At 39.7% G+C, this 18,367-nt stretch overlaps 1 long non-coding RNA gene across 2 annotated transcripts in view; it reads left to right on the top strand.

Moving 5' to 3' along the window:
- The window catches only part of LOC110187607 (uncharacterized), a 28,315-nt gene extending 16,207 nt beyond the window's left edge, over positions 1-12,108 (top strand). The window contains exons 1-4 of one of the 2 annotated variants that reach the window (XR_015273183.1): positions 1,060-1,375; positions 11,706-11,769; positions 11,847-11,899; positions 11,964-12,108. This is a non-coding gene — a long non-coding RNA (uncharacterized LOC110187607). Of the gene's footprint in view, positions 1-1,059; positions 1,376-11,705; positions 11,770-11,846; positions 11,900-11,963 lie in introns of those variants that run through there. The other variant, XR_002319897.2, reaches the window with a different exon arrangement.
- Positions 12,109-18,367: the final 6,259 nt, after the last annotated feature.

Here is an 18,367-nt window from a genome sequence, read left to right as displayed (position 1 = left end):
ACGTATAATTTACACAGTTCAACTTACCACCTTAAAGACAAATTCCTGCTGTTGAAATTTAATAAAAAGTTGCATAATACACGTGATTGATTTGATGGTTTCCAATTGAAATATTAGGAAAGGAATAACTTATTTTTTATACTTCTTTTTCTCAATTTCACAGTGAACACAATACCGGTTTGTCACATCAACTTAACTGAGCAGAGAACAATGGGTAGCTGTCAAAAAACGTATTACGCACTGGCACCATCTGCTTAAAATAAAATTGCGCTGTATGTAAAAAAAACGTTTTCCCGCTTTTCTGTTGAAACTTTTCCCTAAAACTAAACGTAGCCCGAGACCTTTTTAACAAATGCAAAACCGTGGAAATAGGCTCGTGAAATTTATTTCCGTCTCCTTAGCACAGAGCGGCGACACATTGCTGGCGAAATAGAATCTCCCACCCACGTTTTTAAAGATATTAATTTCTAAAAACATAAATTGTTTTTCAAAAAATTTTAAAAATTTGTCAAACAACTACCTCTACAGTCATAAGTTATTTTATAGTTGGTTTCCAGCTAGTTTTGACGTATTTTAATACGCTTTTATTAGTTCGGGATGATTGAAAAAAATGCATTTATAGGTACCCACACTAAAAAATATAAAATAAATAAAAGTATAAAAAAACTAAAAAAAACACGCTTTTATAAATAACCGAACTAAAAAGAAGAACATAATTTATAATTACAAACAAAATTCTTAATTAATTCAGAGCAATAGTATATAATTATATACAAGATCACTAAATTCATAGTTAAAAGAGGGGTTTGCATCTATAATCAATGTTACAATTATCATCTGTAAGGGGAAAATTATGCAAATATAGAAAAATCCTACAAATAACAGTTTCACTGTACAATGTCTCGCCAAGTACATGCTTTATTATTGTTACAACTAATGATAAATGTATTTCTGTGAACATATGTGTAAAGTATTGAGGTACAGGCGGACAACGGATACACATTTCATTTCGTTGTGAATGGCGTTTGATCGATCGAGAGAGCAGAAGGAACATGGAGCAGTTGCAGAAAAGAAGTCATCAGAAGCAGTCCATTTTCGGGAGTCGTTTTTGAATACAGTTGTAACAGAAATCTTATTAAAGTCGTTTTAAGTTGAATATCAGTTGTCAAAGTTACCAAAGTCGTCAGAAGTTGTTGTTTTAAGTTTCCAATAGTTTATATAATCCCGCACACTTATGTTATATTAATCTCAGCATACTAATTCTTAATAAACAATATAAAACAACCTCTACTTATAATATAAAAGAAAATCTCTGATATTAAAAAAAAAATTATTAAATTAACAAAAATAGGGCAGCTGTAGAATATCTCGTCAAGTATGTATTTAAACGTTGTGCTAAGTGACATCATTATGTAAATCAGTCAAATGACAAATTCACAGCAATAGTCGAACTGAAACAATTATTAAATGTTAAAACAATTATTGATATAATATGATATATATAATATATGAGATACTACGGTGTCTTCGGATGCACCCCACGGTTTTAACTCTGAATTTAGTGATCTTGTTAATAATTATATACTATTGCTCTGAAACAATAATTTTGTCTGTAATTATAAATTATTTTCTTCTTTTTAGTTCGGTCATTTATAAAAGCTTGTTTTTTTATTTTTTTTTAACAATTATTTTATTTATTTATTTTTGCTTCGCACCGGGTGTTACGAATTTTGTTGTCGTCCTAAATTACAAAATCTTGTCAGAGAATTTTAAATAGAAGTCAAGAATTCTGCTAAACTCTTCGGCTATTGCTCTAAGCTATTTGTTTTGGCTATTTATTTTTAGCATTATTGTTTTTTATTTTCTTTTTATCACCGGTTCTACAATTTGTCGTATTTCTGAACACAAATATAAGCATATAGTTTCCACCAAGTTCATTTAGCTAGTTTCTAGCTATTTATTTAAGCTTTTTGTTTTTTTAAGCTATTTTTAGCGGGGTCAGCTATTTCTGTCATGTTTTTTCCACACAGATTAAAGTATTTCCTGTTTTGCTTTTGCTTTAATTTAGTTTTTTATAGCCTTGCAGGGTATAATAATTTCAGTCAGAAGTTTGCAACGCAGTGAAGGAGGCCATTCGACCATATAAAGTATATATATTCTTGATCAGGATCAACAGCCGAGTCGATCTAGCCATGTCCGTCTGTCCGTCTGTCCATTTGTCCTTCTGTCCGTCTGTCCGTTTCTACGCAAACTAGTCTAGTTAGCCTTCTATATACTCTCACTCGTATATATGTCAGAACGGGCCAGATCGGACGACTATATCATATAGCTGCCATAGGAATGATCGAATAATTTAGCTAGGCAGCTAGGGATTTTATAGCCTCTTGGCTATCCGAGTAAATCCGCACTCTATTGCCCCTGAGATCCTGCCTTAAGGAAAGTTCGACTGCTTCCCTTATGGCTAGTAACTCAGCCTGCAAGAACGTCGCTGAGTTAGAGAGATTGAAAGCCTTTTCAATTCCCCAATTGTCAGCGTAGATCCCAGCCCCTACGCCGCAGCTTATTTTTGGGCCATCGGTGTAGAGGGACACCACGTTCTCTACTACTACTTTGCCCCTACTCCAGTTTTCCCTCGATCGGTATGAGGTCGAGAATGCGTTCCCGAATTTCATCTCCGCCATCGTAGTCGGCCTTAACGTTTGTATTTCCGAGCCTGTCGCCGTATTCCCTCAAACAATTGCTTGCCTTCAGTCTTAGTGCACTCAGTGCTGCAATGTCCTTCACGAACAGTTCTATCGGCATTATATTCAGGATAGCGTTGAGGGCAGCCGCGGGGCATGAGCGCATTGCACCCACGGCCCCCGCACTCGCTGCCCGTTGTATCCGTGTCAACTTCGTTCTGTTGTTAGCCCTAGTAAGTGCCGGCCACCATACTAGGGCTCCGTATGTTATTATTGGCCGTACCACTGCTGTGTAGAGCCATATAATTATCTTTGGGTGCAGTTCCCATTTGTCCCCAAACATTTTCCTGCAGTAGTAGAATACAATGCTTGCTTTCCTTACTCTTTCTGCAATGTTTTCTTTCCATGAGAGCTTTTTATCCAGAATTATTCCTAGATACTTTGCTCTCTCCGCTAGTTTTAGCTCCATGCCGTTTATACTGGGCATGTTGAAGGGTGGTATCTCAGTTCTACATGTGAAAAGCATACATATGTTCTGTCTTAGTGGTGTTGATACCTAGTCCGCAGGTTTTTGCCCTTTTATTTAATCGACCTAGTGCACCCGTCATTATCTCGCTAATAACGTCAGGGTATGGTCCTGATACTAGCAGTACTACGTCGTCTGCGTAAGCAACTGCTTTAACTTTACCCGTATTGAGATCTATCAATATACCGTTTATATTTGTGAGCCAGAGTAGGGGCAATAATACCCCGCCCTGAGGTGTGCCTCTCTTCACAGTCCGCGTAAGGTGAGTGCCACTCAGTTCGGCTGTGATCGTCCTGCTCTTTAGCATGACCCCGACCCACTCTCTGATGCCTCTCTCAATACCTAACAAGTTGAGGGAGCCCAGGATAGAGTCGGGGTTTACGTTATTGAACGCGCGTTCGATGTCTGGGAAGGCGGCCATCGTGTATTGCTTGTGTTGTAATGTCTTCTCGACATGATGTACAACTACGTGTAGCACTGTTTCCGTTAAATTTCCTTCGCGGTAAGCATGTTGCGCATCCGAGAGTTGATGTCCCTCTAGAGACTACCGGATGTGAACGTCCAGGAGTCCATGGCTTTTATTGTAGCATTGTCCTTGGCTGATTGTAGCATTGCCGGTATTAAGCCGTCTGGGCCCGGACTTTTGTACTTATCGAAAAAATCTATTGCCCACTGAATTTGTTCAGTGGTAATGATGTCTTTCGTTGGCGCATCCATTTGAGCGGATATTTTATTTTGTTTTATTTTTAAGTCGGCTCAACTCTTTAGCAAACCGGTTTATTCGAGCTTGGAGGATAGAATAACGGAACGCATTCAGTAAAAAATGAATTCATGGCATTGTAAAAAATATCCACAGCAACTGCAATGTCAGTATGTCACATGTAGAGATCGGACAAATTGAACTCGTATATAAAATTATTCAGCCGTTCAAAGTCCGTTTTGCGAAAACATAGGACTTTATTGGCTGGACGGTCAGAAATATTCTGTACGTCACACGCAATATCAAAAGTCACATCGAAAGTTGGATGATAAGGATCTTCGGGCTTGCTAAACTGACTCTCGCAGGATCACAGACGAAGCGAAGATCGAGCACGCGCTGTAAGGAATTTCTGTCACATATTCCTGGATGATTCTGTTCAGAATCCCTACCGAAATTGCCTTCTGATTCAGGGGGGAATTCGTGTCGAAATTCACGACAAATTCCTAGCAGGATTCCTTAATGATTCCCGGAATATTCCACGAGTAGTCCGAATTCAGGTTTTATAACGCCTATTGTATGGAAATTCCTGGATGGCTGGTATGAAAGCGGCCTGTTGATTCAGGATGGAGGCCTCTCCATTCCAACCTGATTCAGACCTGAATGCTGAAGGAATGGTACTTAAGGGTAGGGATAGCATAGGCCTACATAGGGCTAACATGAATATACAATTTATTTTAGTTGCGTTTGCCTGTTATAGTTATATAATTAATTACATGAATAAGTCTAACCGGGGGGTGTCGCAACTGCTTCAAAAAGCCATTAATGAAATTTGCCATGGAAATATATCAGCTAAATGGAAACTGCTGCATTTCGGGAGCCAGTTTATTAATGCTACGGAAATATTAGCCCAAGAAGCAGCATACACCATCTAAGGACTACATACAAATATCTGAGGCGAGTGAAGGAAATATATTTATAAACACTTGCCATCCAGACAAAAGGTTCTGATAGTGCGATCCAATAAAGAATTAAAGCAGCTTCCTGGGAATTCAACTGATATTTTTGAACAACATTTACTTGATCGGTACGTGCAAAGGCATGCTGACTTGAAATCGATATGCCTTGCAAAATTTGCAGCTTTTTAAAAATTGGGATGGGATGGGTCTCCAACGAAGATTATGATGAAGCGATCGAAGTTGAAATGGATGATGAAAATCCCATGGCGTAAGCATGCCCTAATTCTTAGGTAGGTTCAATTCATTCCAGTAAATTCCAGTAAATTAAACATCAGATCCCTTAAGACCCTGAAGCAATGACTCCTTAATGCATGTAAGCTAATTGACCTCCAATTAATTATTATAAACGAAATCTCGATGGTCGGATCCAAAACGCTCGGATATTTGGATGAAAGACTTCGACCAATTTTTAGAAGTCAAGATGTAATTTTTGGGGTAAGTCAATTATAGCGTTTGGGGATCTGAAAATACATCAAATTCCTTCAATATTCTGGCTGGCACAAACCTTTGAAGTAATTTTAAGTTCTTTGCGTTAGCCGAAAAAATGCGCCAAACGGACGATAAGGCATTTTCTTTGCCGTTGAATATCATGTCTGAAGCCAATATGACAGATGCAGATGTAGAGCTTTTTAGGCAAGGAGTTGTCCGCCAACTGAAGTTCCAGATGTCGCTAGCCATCTATTTGCTTCTGATGATGAGGTTAACCAATACAACTCCTTAAAGCTGGCTGAAATCGCCACAGAAGAGTTGATTTCAACTGCCATTGATACTGTAAAAACAGCTCATATGTAAGTAAGAAACAAAGAAATTACTCTAAGAAAGGCCCAAATTATGTGTTCGTTGGGGAGCGATCCTGCCGCTAAAGATCCTGTATGGTAAAATAGATCCCTCGACGCAGTCGTAAAATAGTATAAGATAAGTCGGGGGCGTCGTGTGGCTTGCTTCAGTGCGTCAACTTTTTTTCGCATCATACATAGAACTAACTACCTTAAACATGAGGTCTTCGCTCCCGACCGATAAGCTAAGCTTTACAGTGCAAGGCGGGTTCGAGAAGTGGAGCGCGAACTCGGGAACTCGGTTGCGGGCGGTCGGGAATATCGAAGAGAGGAAGGCGGGAGCACGTAGATTAGCCCGATGAGCAGTGCGCGAAGGGCCGACCGACGGGAGTGCAAGAGCGGCAAAGCTTTGGGGGCTCGGTGGGCAGAGGCGGCGGCGCTGCCGCCACAAGAGGCCTCCTGACGTGAACATTCCCCCCCCCCCCCCCCCTTGTAATCACTCGGGTTACAACATATTCGTCTTTTATGAACCTAGCTGCGGAACGGATGGCTGGGGACGAAGCGACTGCCGCGGTCTGCAGGGTATCCTGGCTAGCGGCGGAAATTTCCTAGGCGCACCGGAGTGCAGCTGAGGAGCGGTGGACGAATGCCGTGGAGTGGCTGAGGAGTGCCGGGGAGAGGCGAAGGATCCTAGGGCAACCTTGCCATTGGTTGGATTGAACCTCTGATACGTCAGCCGTCCAGAGCGTTAGCGTGGTGCGAAGCGGCGGCATCTTCTCGAAGCGGACTGGAAAAAATATATAATTTAGAAGAGTGGCCAGTAAATAAAGCGAATTAGGAGCACGAAGTCATCCGATGCTGCGATCGGTGTGCGGGAACTGGACTCCCAGGCATGTGCACTAGCTTGGGGTGGTACTGATTGCACGTATTCTCTGCAGCACTTGCCTTGGGAATGTTCGTGGGCCAAACAGTTGAAACAGTAGCGGTTGGTGGACACCGCGTAATTTTTGTCATTTTCGAAGCGGATGGATTCCGCTGCAGACTCGGCATAGGTAACGTCTGCTCTTGATTTCGCCGTAGGCCACCCAAAAATTGAAGGCGTTGGGAGAAGTAGTGACTCGCGTGGAGAACGAAGATATCCTTTGGATCGGTGCGGTTTCTGGGCTAGAAGGTTCAGGAGCAATCTAAAAACACTGAAGGAACAGTTTCTGGGATGCAGCAAGGTGTGATGCCGTCTGCGGCACGTAAGGAAGGAATGGGAACTTTGATATAAAAATAATTTTCAACTGGCTGTTGACCAACAACAGCCGGTTCTCGAAGTGGTCGATGAGGCTTCGCCAAGCTGAGACGAAGCCCTCGTCGGTGAGCGGGGCTTTGAAAACAAAGCGCTTCGCCACTTATCTTTGATAGTAGGTAGAACAATTCCTCCACCGGGGTGAGACGCGAGTTGTGAATATAAACCGCAGTAAAAGGGTCACTGAACATGGGTCACCGAATATAGTCACCCGCGAAAATTTCGGTGTCCACCGGTGGCAGACAACGGTGGGGAATCTGGAACGGCCTGAGAAGCGCCCTTTTCGATCAACTCTTGGAGGTCGGCAATACATCTTTCGTAGACCGAGAAACAATACTCATATTTGGGCTGGAGCGTTAGCCCGATCCAGGCGTACTCTCACCGGATGCCGATATAAGTTCAGAACAACTATCGAAATTCCTTCGACCTTTTCCCAAAGTGTTCGAATCTGGTCGCGACGCACTTGACACGTGTAAGGAGAGAGCTTGGTGGCTTCTGGGGCGCCCGGAGTGTAGATCTTTGCATCAAATTGACTCACAAGGTCTGTCGTAGCAATAAACTTCCTCAACGCAATATCGATGGCAGTCTGAGCCATTTCTGTAAATTTCATAAAACTTACTACCTTAAACATAAGGTCTGCGCTCCCGACCGATAAGCCAAGCTTAACAGTGCGAGAGCGGGTTTGCGAAGTGGAGCGCGAACTCGGGAACTCGGTTGCGGGCGGTCGGGAATATCGAAGAGAGGAGGGCGGGAACACGTAGATTAGCCCGATGAGCAGTGCGCGAAGGGGCGATCTGCGGGAGTGCAAGAGCGGCAAAGCTTTGGAAGGTCTGTGGACAGAGGCGGCGCCGCGGCTGCCACGAAGGGAACCCAGTGACTGCCACCTGACTACACCTTAAAAGAACAGCAAAATATATGGTGACCGTCAATATAGACACATATGATGGACTGGTAAACGGGTCAACAGGCCAACTAATGCAAATTGACAACAGCTTAGTTAATAAAGATACATTAGTGACAAATCTTTTGATTAAGTTTTTATATCCTACAGTTGGTGCCATGACTAGGTCAAAAGAACGGATCACACAGATTGAACTCTAGTTCAAAAAACAGCTCGAGTTTTTCAATGTCGAAGTTCAGGACATTCTTTGGTTGATCGAAAGCAATTCCTGTTGTTCCTCCTGAGGCTATAACCATTCATAAAAGCCAAGGAGGAACCGACGTCAAAGTCGCAGTGCACCTTAAATGGACATTAAGCGAGCTTCGCTTTACGTAGGATGCAGCAGAGTAATAAACGCATCGGGTCTTTTCCTTTTAGGAGACTTTGTTCCTCCAACTAGATTTGGGGCTACAAATGTCCAAGGAGAGCAAGAAAGCTTATTTGTTCTTCATACTTTTTATGTTTTGTTGAAACCTTGACTCTTTCCCAGGAAGACCTTTTCCCAAAGTGTTCGAATCTGGTCGCGACGCACTTGACACGTGTAAGGAGAGAGCTTGGTGGCTTCTGGGGCGCCCGGAGTGTAGATCTTTGCATCAAATTGACTCACAAGGTCTGTCGTAGCAATAAACTTCCTCAACGCAATGTCGATGGCAGTCTGAGCCATTTCTGTGGTCGGCCGGGCTAGTATTTAAAGCATTGTCGCTGTTTGCTCTTGAGCGGACAGAGGTGGACTTTTATTTAGGAGGAGAGGGTCGCAGAGATGCCGACTGGGATCTTTCCAAACGGATTGACGGAATCGGCCTTGCTTAAACCAATTATACAAAAAAAATTGGATTTCCGCAATATTTTGAGTGCCGAAATAAAAAATCAATTGAGGCGGCAGAACCAATTTAAATGGATACCCCTGGAGTGCAGGTGTCGGAGTGGAGAGACTGTCCGAAAAAGAGGTTGTCCTACTATTTAAAATAGTAAAGACAGAGTAAAAGACGGAGTATGCTCTCTTTACCTTTTATGGGAATACAATTTTTTTTATTAGAAATTAAAAATCCTTTGTATTTTAGAATATATATTTTTATATATGGAAAGTAGTTCGGGCTAGTATGTGTGAATTTACGAATTTATAATCCATGCATTTTTCAATTAATATTTGGTCTGTGTTACTTAGATCGGACGTGGAGGTTTGCTTATATATTTTGCTCAGAACATTGGTCAGGGGTTGAGGATGTATCCCGTAATAAATTAAATATTAATTAAATACTGATTTAGTAAAGTATTGTTCGGAAGTAATCAGTTGTTGTCAAAATTATTTATCGCGGATCCGAAATGGTCGAAATAAACTCATGGCTTTTGTTCGGGAGAAAAACTCAGTGGGTTTGCCATCGGCAAAGCGTATGTGCGGGACTCAAAAGAATTAATTAATTAATTTAATTCAAATTCTGGATCTCTTGGTGAATGTTTAACTATTTGTTAATTTTTAAAGGTATCAGCCGCAGGTGTTTAATAATTTCAACGCAGGAAAGGTAGAATTAAATATCATCCGTTGTTGGTCGCGGAGAAAAGCTCACTGGGTTATGCCGTCGGAAAAGCAGTGCGTAAGTGCGGGACTCAAAGAACTAAATGGCAACAACAAAAATATAGCGGCAGCGGCGGACTGTTCGGCGAACAGGGTGAATTTCCGAAACTAGCGCACACCGGGTGGCCGATATTAATTATGCCTTTTTTTCGCAACGCAATTTAACTGTTCACGGAGAATTTTTTTCCTGCTTGGAAATATGTGCACAAGTTTAGAATGCGTTTGTCTGTATGTGGCTGCACATAGGTCTCGACCGTTGGCAAGTAGATGGACAATGGGAAACCGAAAGAAACGGCGAGAAGTCTGGTGGTGCACACAAAACGGACACGGATGAAAATGTTTGACAATCGAAGACGCAGAGAAATATGAAATATTCAACTGCAGTTGTGTCAACAAAACTCGGACTTGGAGTTAACACGAAGAAAAAAATAAATCTTCGGCCCACTGTTGAAGACCGGCAGCGAGAACGATACGGAAGAAAGCATATTTTTATCTTTAGCGGAAAAATCACCGGGAACTGCAGGTCAAAGGACTGAAGGATATCCGTATCCGGCTCGAAGGATCAACTGTTCGTAGGGGGGCGATCCTACCGCTATGGATCCTGTATGGAAAAATTGATCCAGCGACGCAGTCGTAAAATGGTATAACCAGTAGAGGTTAAAAATATAGGTCGGGGGCGTCGTGGGGCTCGCTTCAGTGCGCCAGCTTTATTTCTCTTCGTACATAAAACTTACTACCTTAAACATAAGGTCTGCGCTCCCGACCGATAAGCCAAGCTTAACAGTGCGAGAGCGGGTTTGCGAAGTGGAGCGCGAACTCGGGAACTCGGTTGCGGGCGGTCGGGAATATCGAAGAGAGGAGGGCGGGAACACGTAGATTAGCCCGATGAGCAGTGCGCGAAGGGGCGATCTGCGGGAGTGCAAGAGCGGCAAAGCTTTGGAAGGTCTGTGGACAGAGGCGGCGCCGCGGCTGCCACGAAGGGAACCCAGTGACTGCCACCTGACTACACCTTAAAAGAACAGCAAAATATATGGTGACCGTCAATATAGACACATATGATGGACTGGTAAACGGGGCAACAGGCCAACTAATGCAAATTGACAACAGCTTAGTTAATAAAGATACATTAGTGACAAATCTTTTGATTAAGTTTTTATATCCTACAGTTGGTGCCATGACCAGGTCAAAAGAACGGATCACACAGATTGGACTCCAATTCAAAAAACAGCTCGAGTTTTTCAATGTCGAAGTTCAGGACATTCTTTGGTTGATCGAAAGCAATTCCTGTTGTTCCTCCTGAGGCTATAACCATTCATAAAAGCCAAGGAGGAACCGACGTCAAAGTCGCAGTGCACCTTAAATGGACATTAAGCGAGCTTCGCTTTACGTAGGATGCAGCAGAGTAATAAACGCATCGGGTCTTTTCCTTTTAGGAGACTTTGTTCCTCCAACTAGATTTGGGGCTACAAATGTCCAAGGAGAGCAAGAAAGCTTATTTGTTCTTCATACTTTTTATGTTTTGTTGAAACCTTGACTCTTTCCCAGGAAGAGACAATCTAAGGATTTTTGACATTATAAGGAGAATCGATAGTAGCCAATTAAATGGTACTGGGAAAAACAAGTTTTTTCTTAGATGTGCAATTTCTTTTTGAAACAAAGAAATCGCGAAGCCCCTGAGCAACCTATCAATCGATTGCATTTAAATATCTAGACCAAAATATAAATATCTAACCAATTAAATGGTACTGGAAAAAACAAGTTTTTTCTTAGATGTGCAATTTCTTTTTGAAACAAAGAAATCGCCAAGCCCCTGAGCAACCTATCAATCGATTGCATTTAAATATCTAGACACGTCATTCATAATTGTTTAAAAGAGTCTCAGATTTCGTATTACATGATATCGAAATGAAATTAAAGCTGACGTTGATGAAGAACGCAAAATAGATAATAATAAAGTTGTAATATTAGGAGACTTTAATATCTGCAGATCTTCAAATCTTCTCCATTAATAATTCCGAAACAACAAAACATCGCACTCAAATTTATTAGATATCTTCAGACACTCGGATTCCCATTACAGCCATCATTATGGGATTTTCATTCAATATAGCATAAGACAGTACATTAAAGCTAATTAAAGATATAATTTAAACATTTTCAATGTAATTTATGTATTTTTGTAAATCGATTTTTTCGCAGATCTAATGACAGCTGAAGTGTTCACAAGTATTTTGCATTGTAATTTATTAAATATTTTTAAAAGGTAATTGACTTATTTTTACTCAGTTAATAAATTCATTAGCAGAATTAGTTTTGAACCTGAATTCTTTTTTAACCTAGACGGTGTGAACGGAAGGAGATTGTAAATCCAGTATTTGTTTTCTTCTTAATTGGTGTGTATATTTGTGAAAAATATTCTAATATCCATATGTATATACATATGTATTTTAATTATAGATTAACGAGAGAATAGCCGGAAGGAAAGATCCGTAACATACGTTTAGAGGATATGCAAGAAGTTGTGCTAAGGAAAAATGTGGTAATCATTGAAAAAATTATAAAGTTTTTTAAATAAATAAATATTAAAAAAATAAATTATAAATTTCGTCAGATATTTATTATGGGGCGAGGGTTCCAGGGATCTCCTACACGTTTTCCTCTGGGAGTCCTATCTGATTCTACTCTGAATTCCCCCACGATTATTGCCTGATTCCGTCTCAAATTCCTGGATGATTTCGTTCAGAGTCCGGTTCGAAATTCCCTTCTGATTCAGGGGGGAATTCGTGTCGAAATTCACGACAAATTCCTAGCAGGATTCCTTAATGATTCCCGGATATTTTCTCTGGTAATCCGAATTCATGTTTTCTGATGCCTACTGTATGGAAATTCCTGGATGGCTTGTATGAAAATTTCTTTATGATTCAGGATGGAGGCCTCTGCAACCCAACCTGTTTCAGAGCTGAATTCAAAAGGAATGGTACTGAAGGGGAAGTAGAAATATAACAATTTACACAACGTTCACCGGAATTGGAATCCCATAGTTTCTGTCCCTTGACATTTTTTTTATTTTTATTTAACCGAAAATTTACAAGATATTTTTATAAGAAGAACACCGCCCGAATAATTTCGTGTCTCAAACTGAACTCCACTTATTGAACTAGGATGGGTGACGATCAAGCCTCGGTTTCGAGCTTTTGTGGGTCTTGATGGATTTCGAAAGATTCTGAGAGAGAGCTTAACTGGTTCTTTAATTTCTCTTGGATTCAAGTGCATTGGCTCTTGGATACAAGTGCTCTTTTGAAATTTGATAATTTTGTTTTCGAACTAACGAGTCCGAACTTTGAGCGTGTGACCGCGACAAATAGAAAAGGATGTTTAGACAATAAAATTGTTTAGTCTACTACTGGGGACTTGTGTTTATTCTACTGTCGAACTCGTGTGGAGTTGTGGTGTCCGATGACTGTATGGTTATCATTCGATGATGATTCATGGGTGTACATATATGTGGAATAAGTAGGCACGTGCTAAAGTCTATGGGACTGTGGATATGTCACTCCCCCAACCTTTGAATTTAGCCTGTCCTCAGGCGGATAATGTGGGATAAATCATGATGTTATTTTCCGATATGATCTGATCATTTACAATTTGTTCCGGAATCGGTTGTTCTTCTTGTGTTTTCTTATATTTAACAATGAGTTTCTTAGGTATACTCTTAAATTTATAACTGACATACAATATTAAACTTAGGATTGTAATAACAAAAAATGTAAGACATGATTTGAAATATGCTGTAATATTTTACATGGGATTCGATTATATCTCTTGTTTGAATGTTTGCCAAAGGTTCTATTTTGGTTATGTTGTTAACAATATAAATTGACTGTGTAAAATCTGCAAGGTTGCTTGAAATTATGAATTCATTTATTTGCATAGTACAATTCTTTATTTTTAATATTATTTATTTTTAATATTGTTGATGCAATTTTGATTAACAAGTGTTTCTGGAATGTTCCAGGTGACTAATATGTTTGGTTCTATATAATTGATTTGGAAATCATTGTGTGCTTTAGTGTATTTACATTCAGTAGGTTCTTGTTTAATAATTCCTATTAATCACTTATCGGAAATTGGTTTACCTGTGTGTGTATTGTAGACCTTATCTTCGTAAATATAAAACTTATCAAATACAGACTCGGTAAGGATGTAATTGGACTCGTCAGGATATGGGACTATATTGAATATTGGGACTTTTGTTATCTCGCTAGGAACATGGGAAATTATTAAAATTTCGTTTGTATCTGTTTTAAGCCAAGTGGATGTTTTAATCTTTAGCATTTTCTCGGAATTTACTTGTTTCAAATAATCATGTTTAAGTAATTTCGGATTGAAAATTCCCAGTCTCGTGAGTTGCATACCCATTTCTATGTCTTCAATATACTCAGTAAATTGTTGTAAATTTAAAATAAGTACTGCTACCTGTTGTTGTTTTTCATTTTCAATTTTGAATTTGTTATTGATATCTATCCCGCTGTTAATCACATCAATAATCATATTCAAATCATGATTCTGAACGGAATTTTCTGACAAGTTATTAATTTTGCTTTCTAACACATCTCTGTCGTCTTGATCTAGTGTGCCGAATAAATATTTGTATGCTGTTCCTACAATATTTACTAGACCTCGTTTGGTTCTCTTGATTATTCTCAAACCATTTATTTCCCTTTTTAGTTTTTCAACTAAGTAATCTATTTGGATTACGTCAGGAAAATATATCGCTTCATCCAACAAGTTCTCAAACATTAACATGGTCTTAGTTATGTTTATGCTTAAGTAATAATATTAGTAACTCGTGGGTATCTCCGTAACTCCTGTTTGAAATAATAGGTATCCATTTTTAGCACTTATTGAATTTACTTCTATGCTACTGCCTTGGACTACGGTGATGAGAGCGATGATTGCCAGACATATAATCATTATGGGGAATATGGGGCACCTCTTAATCTTCTTCGATGGGTCTGGAATCTGAAACATATTGAAAATGCTATAGTCAACGTCGAGCCAGTTCGCAAAGTTAATGATATAGTACAATGCTATCGCTGCCAACAATATGGACACACTAAAGCTTACTGCTCAAAAGACTTCAAGTGCGTTAAATGCTCTCTTCCACATCCAAGCATCTGCTGCCCAAAAGATAAAGAGTCTCCAGCTAAATGTGCAAACTGTGATGGAAATTATGCTGCAAGCTACAAAGGGTGCAGTATCTACCAGGAACTCATGTCCAAAAAGACATCAACAGGTCGCAAACCAAATATGAACGCAGTCAATAAAACCGAAGCAACCTACAATTTTGCTCCGCCGAATGCAGCGCCGTTCAAAATATCTAACGAATACCAAACATATGCTAAAGTGACATCAGATAATATTAACACAAGCAATTCATTAGAAAGAATAGAACACCTATTGGAGAAACAGTCTGAACTTACGAATAATTTGCTTAATATGATTATGTTACTTGTAAACAAATTATGCAAATAAATCTTAATATTGGAATTTGGAATGCCAATGGGCTTTGCAACCATGTCAATGAAATATCTATGTTTTTAAAAACAAATAAAATACACGTCATGCTCATATCTGAAACTCATTTTACCACCAAATCTTACTGTCGTATAATCGGATATGATTTATTAAGAGCCGACCACCCTGCGAATAGAGCTCATGGAGGCTCTGCCATTCTTAAAAAAATGGAATAAAATTTACAATTATGGACAGTGTCAGGGAAGACTCCATACAAGCAGCCGTTATAGAGATAAAATGTGTGCATGCAGATGTGTCAGTATCTGCTATATATCTGCCTCCTCGATACTCACTCAAAGAAGCGGATTTCAATAACTTCTTTCAGAGAATTGGGCCGAGATTCATTGTAGGAGGTGATTTTAACGCAAAACATCCATGGTGGGGTTCCAGATTAGCAAACCCTAAAGGAAGCGAGCTTTACAAATGCATACAAGCTAATAAATTTGTAAGCCTTTCAACTGGAAAACCAACATACTGGCCTACCGACAGCCGCAATATTCCTGACTTGATTGATTTTATAGTTTTTTCTGGAAATCCACAATCACACATGAATGTTATTGAAAATTTTGACTTAAGCTCTGATCACTCTCCTATAATAGCCACATATTGCGCTGTAGCTTGTATGCAAAAAAAGCCATATAAAATAATCTCATCAACTACAAACATCAATATGCTTAAAAACTATCTTGAATCAAATGTAAGTTCCAATTTATCTTTAAAAACAGGAGACGATATAGATGCTGCAGTAGAGTATTTAACAGCCGCAAAACATTCAGCGAGTTATATATCTACTGCTCCTGCAACTAACTCCCAACATATAAGACCACCATTTATAGCAACTGAAATCCGGACAATGATACAGAATAAACGGAATTTGCGAAAACGATGGTAGGAAAGCAGATATCCCGCTGACAAGCGACTGTATAACAAGGCCACATCAGATCTAAAAAAAATGTTATCAGACCTAAAGAATGAATCTCTTACCACTTTCCTTAAAAGTCTTGATCCTCAATCATTAAACTATGAACATAATCTGTGGAGAGCAACAAAATATCTCAAAAGACCGGCTAAGAGAAGCACAGTTGCTAAGAACAACAACGGTGAGTGGTGTAGATCTGATGACAAGCTAGCTGAAGCTTTTGCGCTCCACTTGCACTCTGTATTTCAGCCAAATAATATGGTAAACGAAACTGTCGAGAAAGATATAGAGAGATTTTTAGTTTCTCCGTGCCAAATGAGCTTACCAATTCATCGTATACAAACGAAGGAAGTTTTAATGGAAATTAAGAACCTATAAAACAACAAAGCGCCCGCCTGGACAAAATTGATGGACTAACTTTAAAAAACTTACCACCAAAATGCATTCGTTTATTAACTTTTATATTTAATGCGATCATGAGGCTAGACCACTTTCCTACTCAGTGGAAATGTGCTGAGGTGGTGATGATTTTAAAGCCAAAGAAGCCTGAAACTGAGTTATCGTCGTACCGTCCCATAAGCTTACTGTCAACATTTTCTAAGGTATTTGAAAAAATACTCTTGAAGAGAATGTTGCCTATTATGGACGAACTCGCCATCATTCCCGAATACCAGTTTGGTTTCAGGAGAGGACATGGAACCCCAGAACAGTGCCACAGGGTGATGCATGAAATTATAACAGCATTTGAGTGTAAAAAATACTGCACTGCAGCATATCTCGATGTCCAGCAAGCGTTTGATAGAGTATGGCACAAAGGCCTACTATATAAAATAAAAAAATTGTTGCCTGCACCATACTATTTGCTGCTTAAATCGTATCTCGATAAACGCCGCTTCTACGTTCAGCAAATAGAGGAGACTTCTTCAATAGTAGGCATAAATGCTGGCATCCCACAAGGTAGCGTCCTAGGTCCTGTATTATATACACTATTCACTGCGGACATGCCGATTGCAAATAATGTAAGAGTAGCAACCTACGCAGACGACACAGCCATCATAGCAAATCGCTCCCTTAGGGAAGAGGCATCTGTATATCTACAACACGAGCTCGACCTTATTGATGAGTGGTTTCAGCGATGGAAAATAAAAGTAAATCCACTTAAGTCTGTACAGAGAGACAACAGCAAACTATAAAAGCTAACAAAATGACCTGGTTACTGAGTCGAAATTCTCAAGTCAGCATAGAGAACAAAATACTGCTATATAAAGCGATTCTCAAGCCTGTCTGGACATATGGTATACAATTGTGGGGAACAGCCAGCAACTCAAATATAGAGATCCTCCAGCGATTCCAATCAAAAATGTTAAGAAAAATTGTAAATGCTCCTTTTTATGTGACAAATGTTAACATCCATAATGACCTGAATATCCCATTTGTTAAAGATGTAATAAGAAAACACAGTATAGCATATGTAAACAAAAGTAGTATAAAAACGGGATTTTCGGGACCTTTGATGTCGGCAAAAGGGGTAATAAAAATGCAATTAATGGGTTAGCTGTCAATACATTTAATTGCTTTGAGTAATAAAAATGCAATTAATGAGGGTTAGCTGTCAACCTGTCAATGGATGGGGGTAATAAAGATGCAATTAATTAGGGTCAGTGTATGTAAAAGGACACTTGTGAACAAGTGTTCAAGCGCCCCAACAAGGATGTGGATACGAGTGCGAAAGGGAGGGGAGCGATCCCGAGCGATCCCGGAGCGCACGTGTACGTTCCCACGACCCTCACTGAAAGAAAGGGACGGGGGAGGCAATTGAAAAGGTCGCACCGCAGCGATCCTGGACCGCATCGATCCCGTTTACGCACGTGGACGTTGACCCTCAATCCTCACTTAAAAAAGGGATGGGGGTGGAATGGGAGAAGGGTGCTAACGGAAAAATCCACGCTCTGCTCGATCCTCGAGCACACTTGGACGTTGACCCTCAATCCTCACTTAAAAAAGGGACGGGGGTGAAATGGAAAATTCCACGCCCACGCTCTGCCCGATCACGTTCACGCACGTGGACGTTAACCCACGATCCTCACTTAAGAAAGGGATGGATGTGGTTTTCCTTGAGAGATACTTGAAAAGATCATTTGTTTTCCCATAGAAGGAGAGAAACACACAATTCCCTCCTTGAAAAGAGTGGAAAAATTAATTAAATTTTTAAAACTTTATTAAAATTTATGAAGTTTACACAAAATTTATAAAGTGCAAACGTGCAAAAGTGCAAAACTACAAAAGTGTAAAAGCACAGAACAGTAAAAAAAAATTATTAAATTAAATTAAATAAAAATCAAAAACAAAAAACAATCAACAAAAA

The sequence above is a fragment of the Drosophila serrata genome, unplaced genomic scaffold, assembly GCF_035046125.1.
Source record: "Drosophila serrata isolate PLE 108 unplaced genomic scaffold, ASM3504612v1 contig_82, whole genome shotgun sequence".
NCBI lineage: Eukaryota > Metazoa > Arthropoda > Insecta > Diptera > Drosophilidae > Drosophila > Drosophila serrata.
The sequence above is the reverse complement of the archived record's forward strand: the minus strand, read 5'-3'. Positions and strand labels throughout refer to the sequence as shown.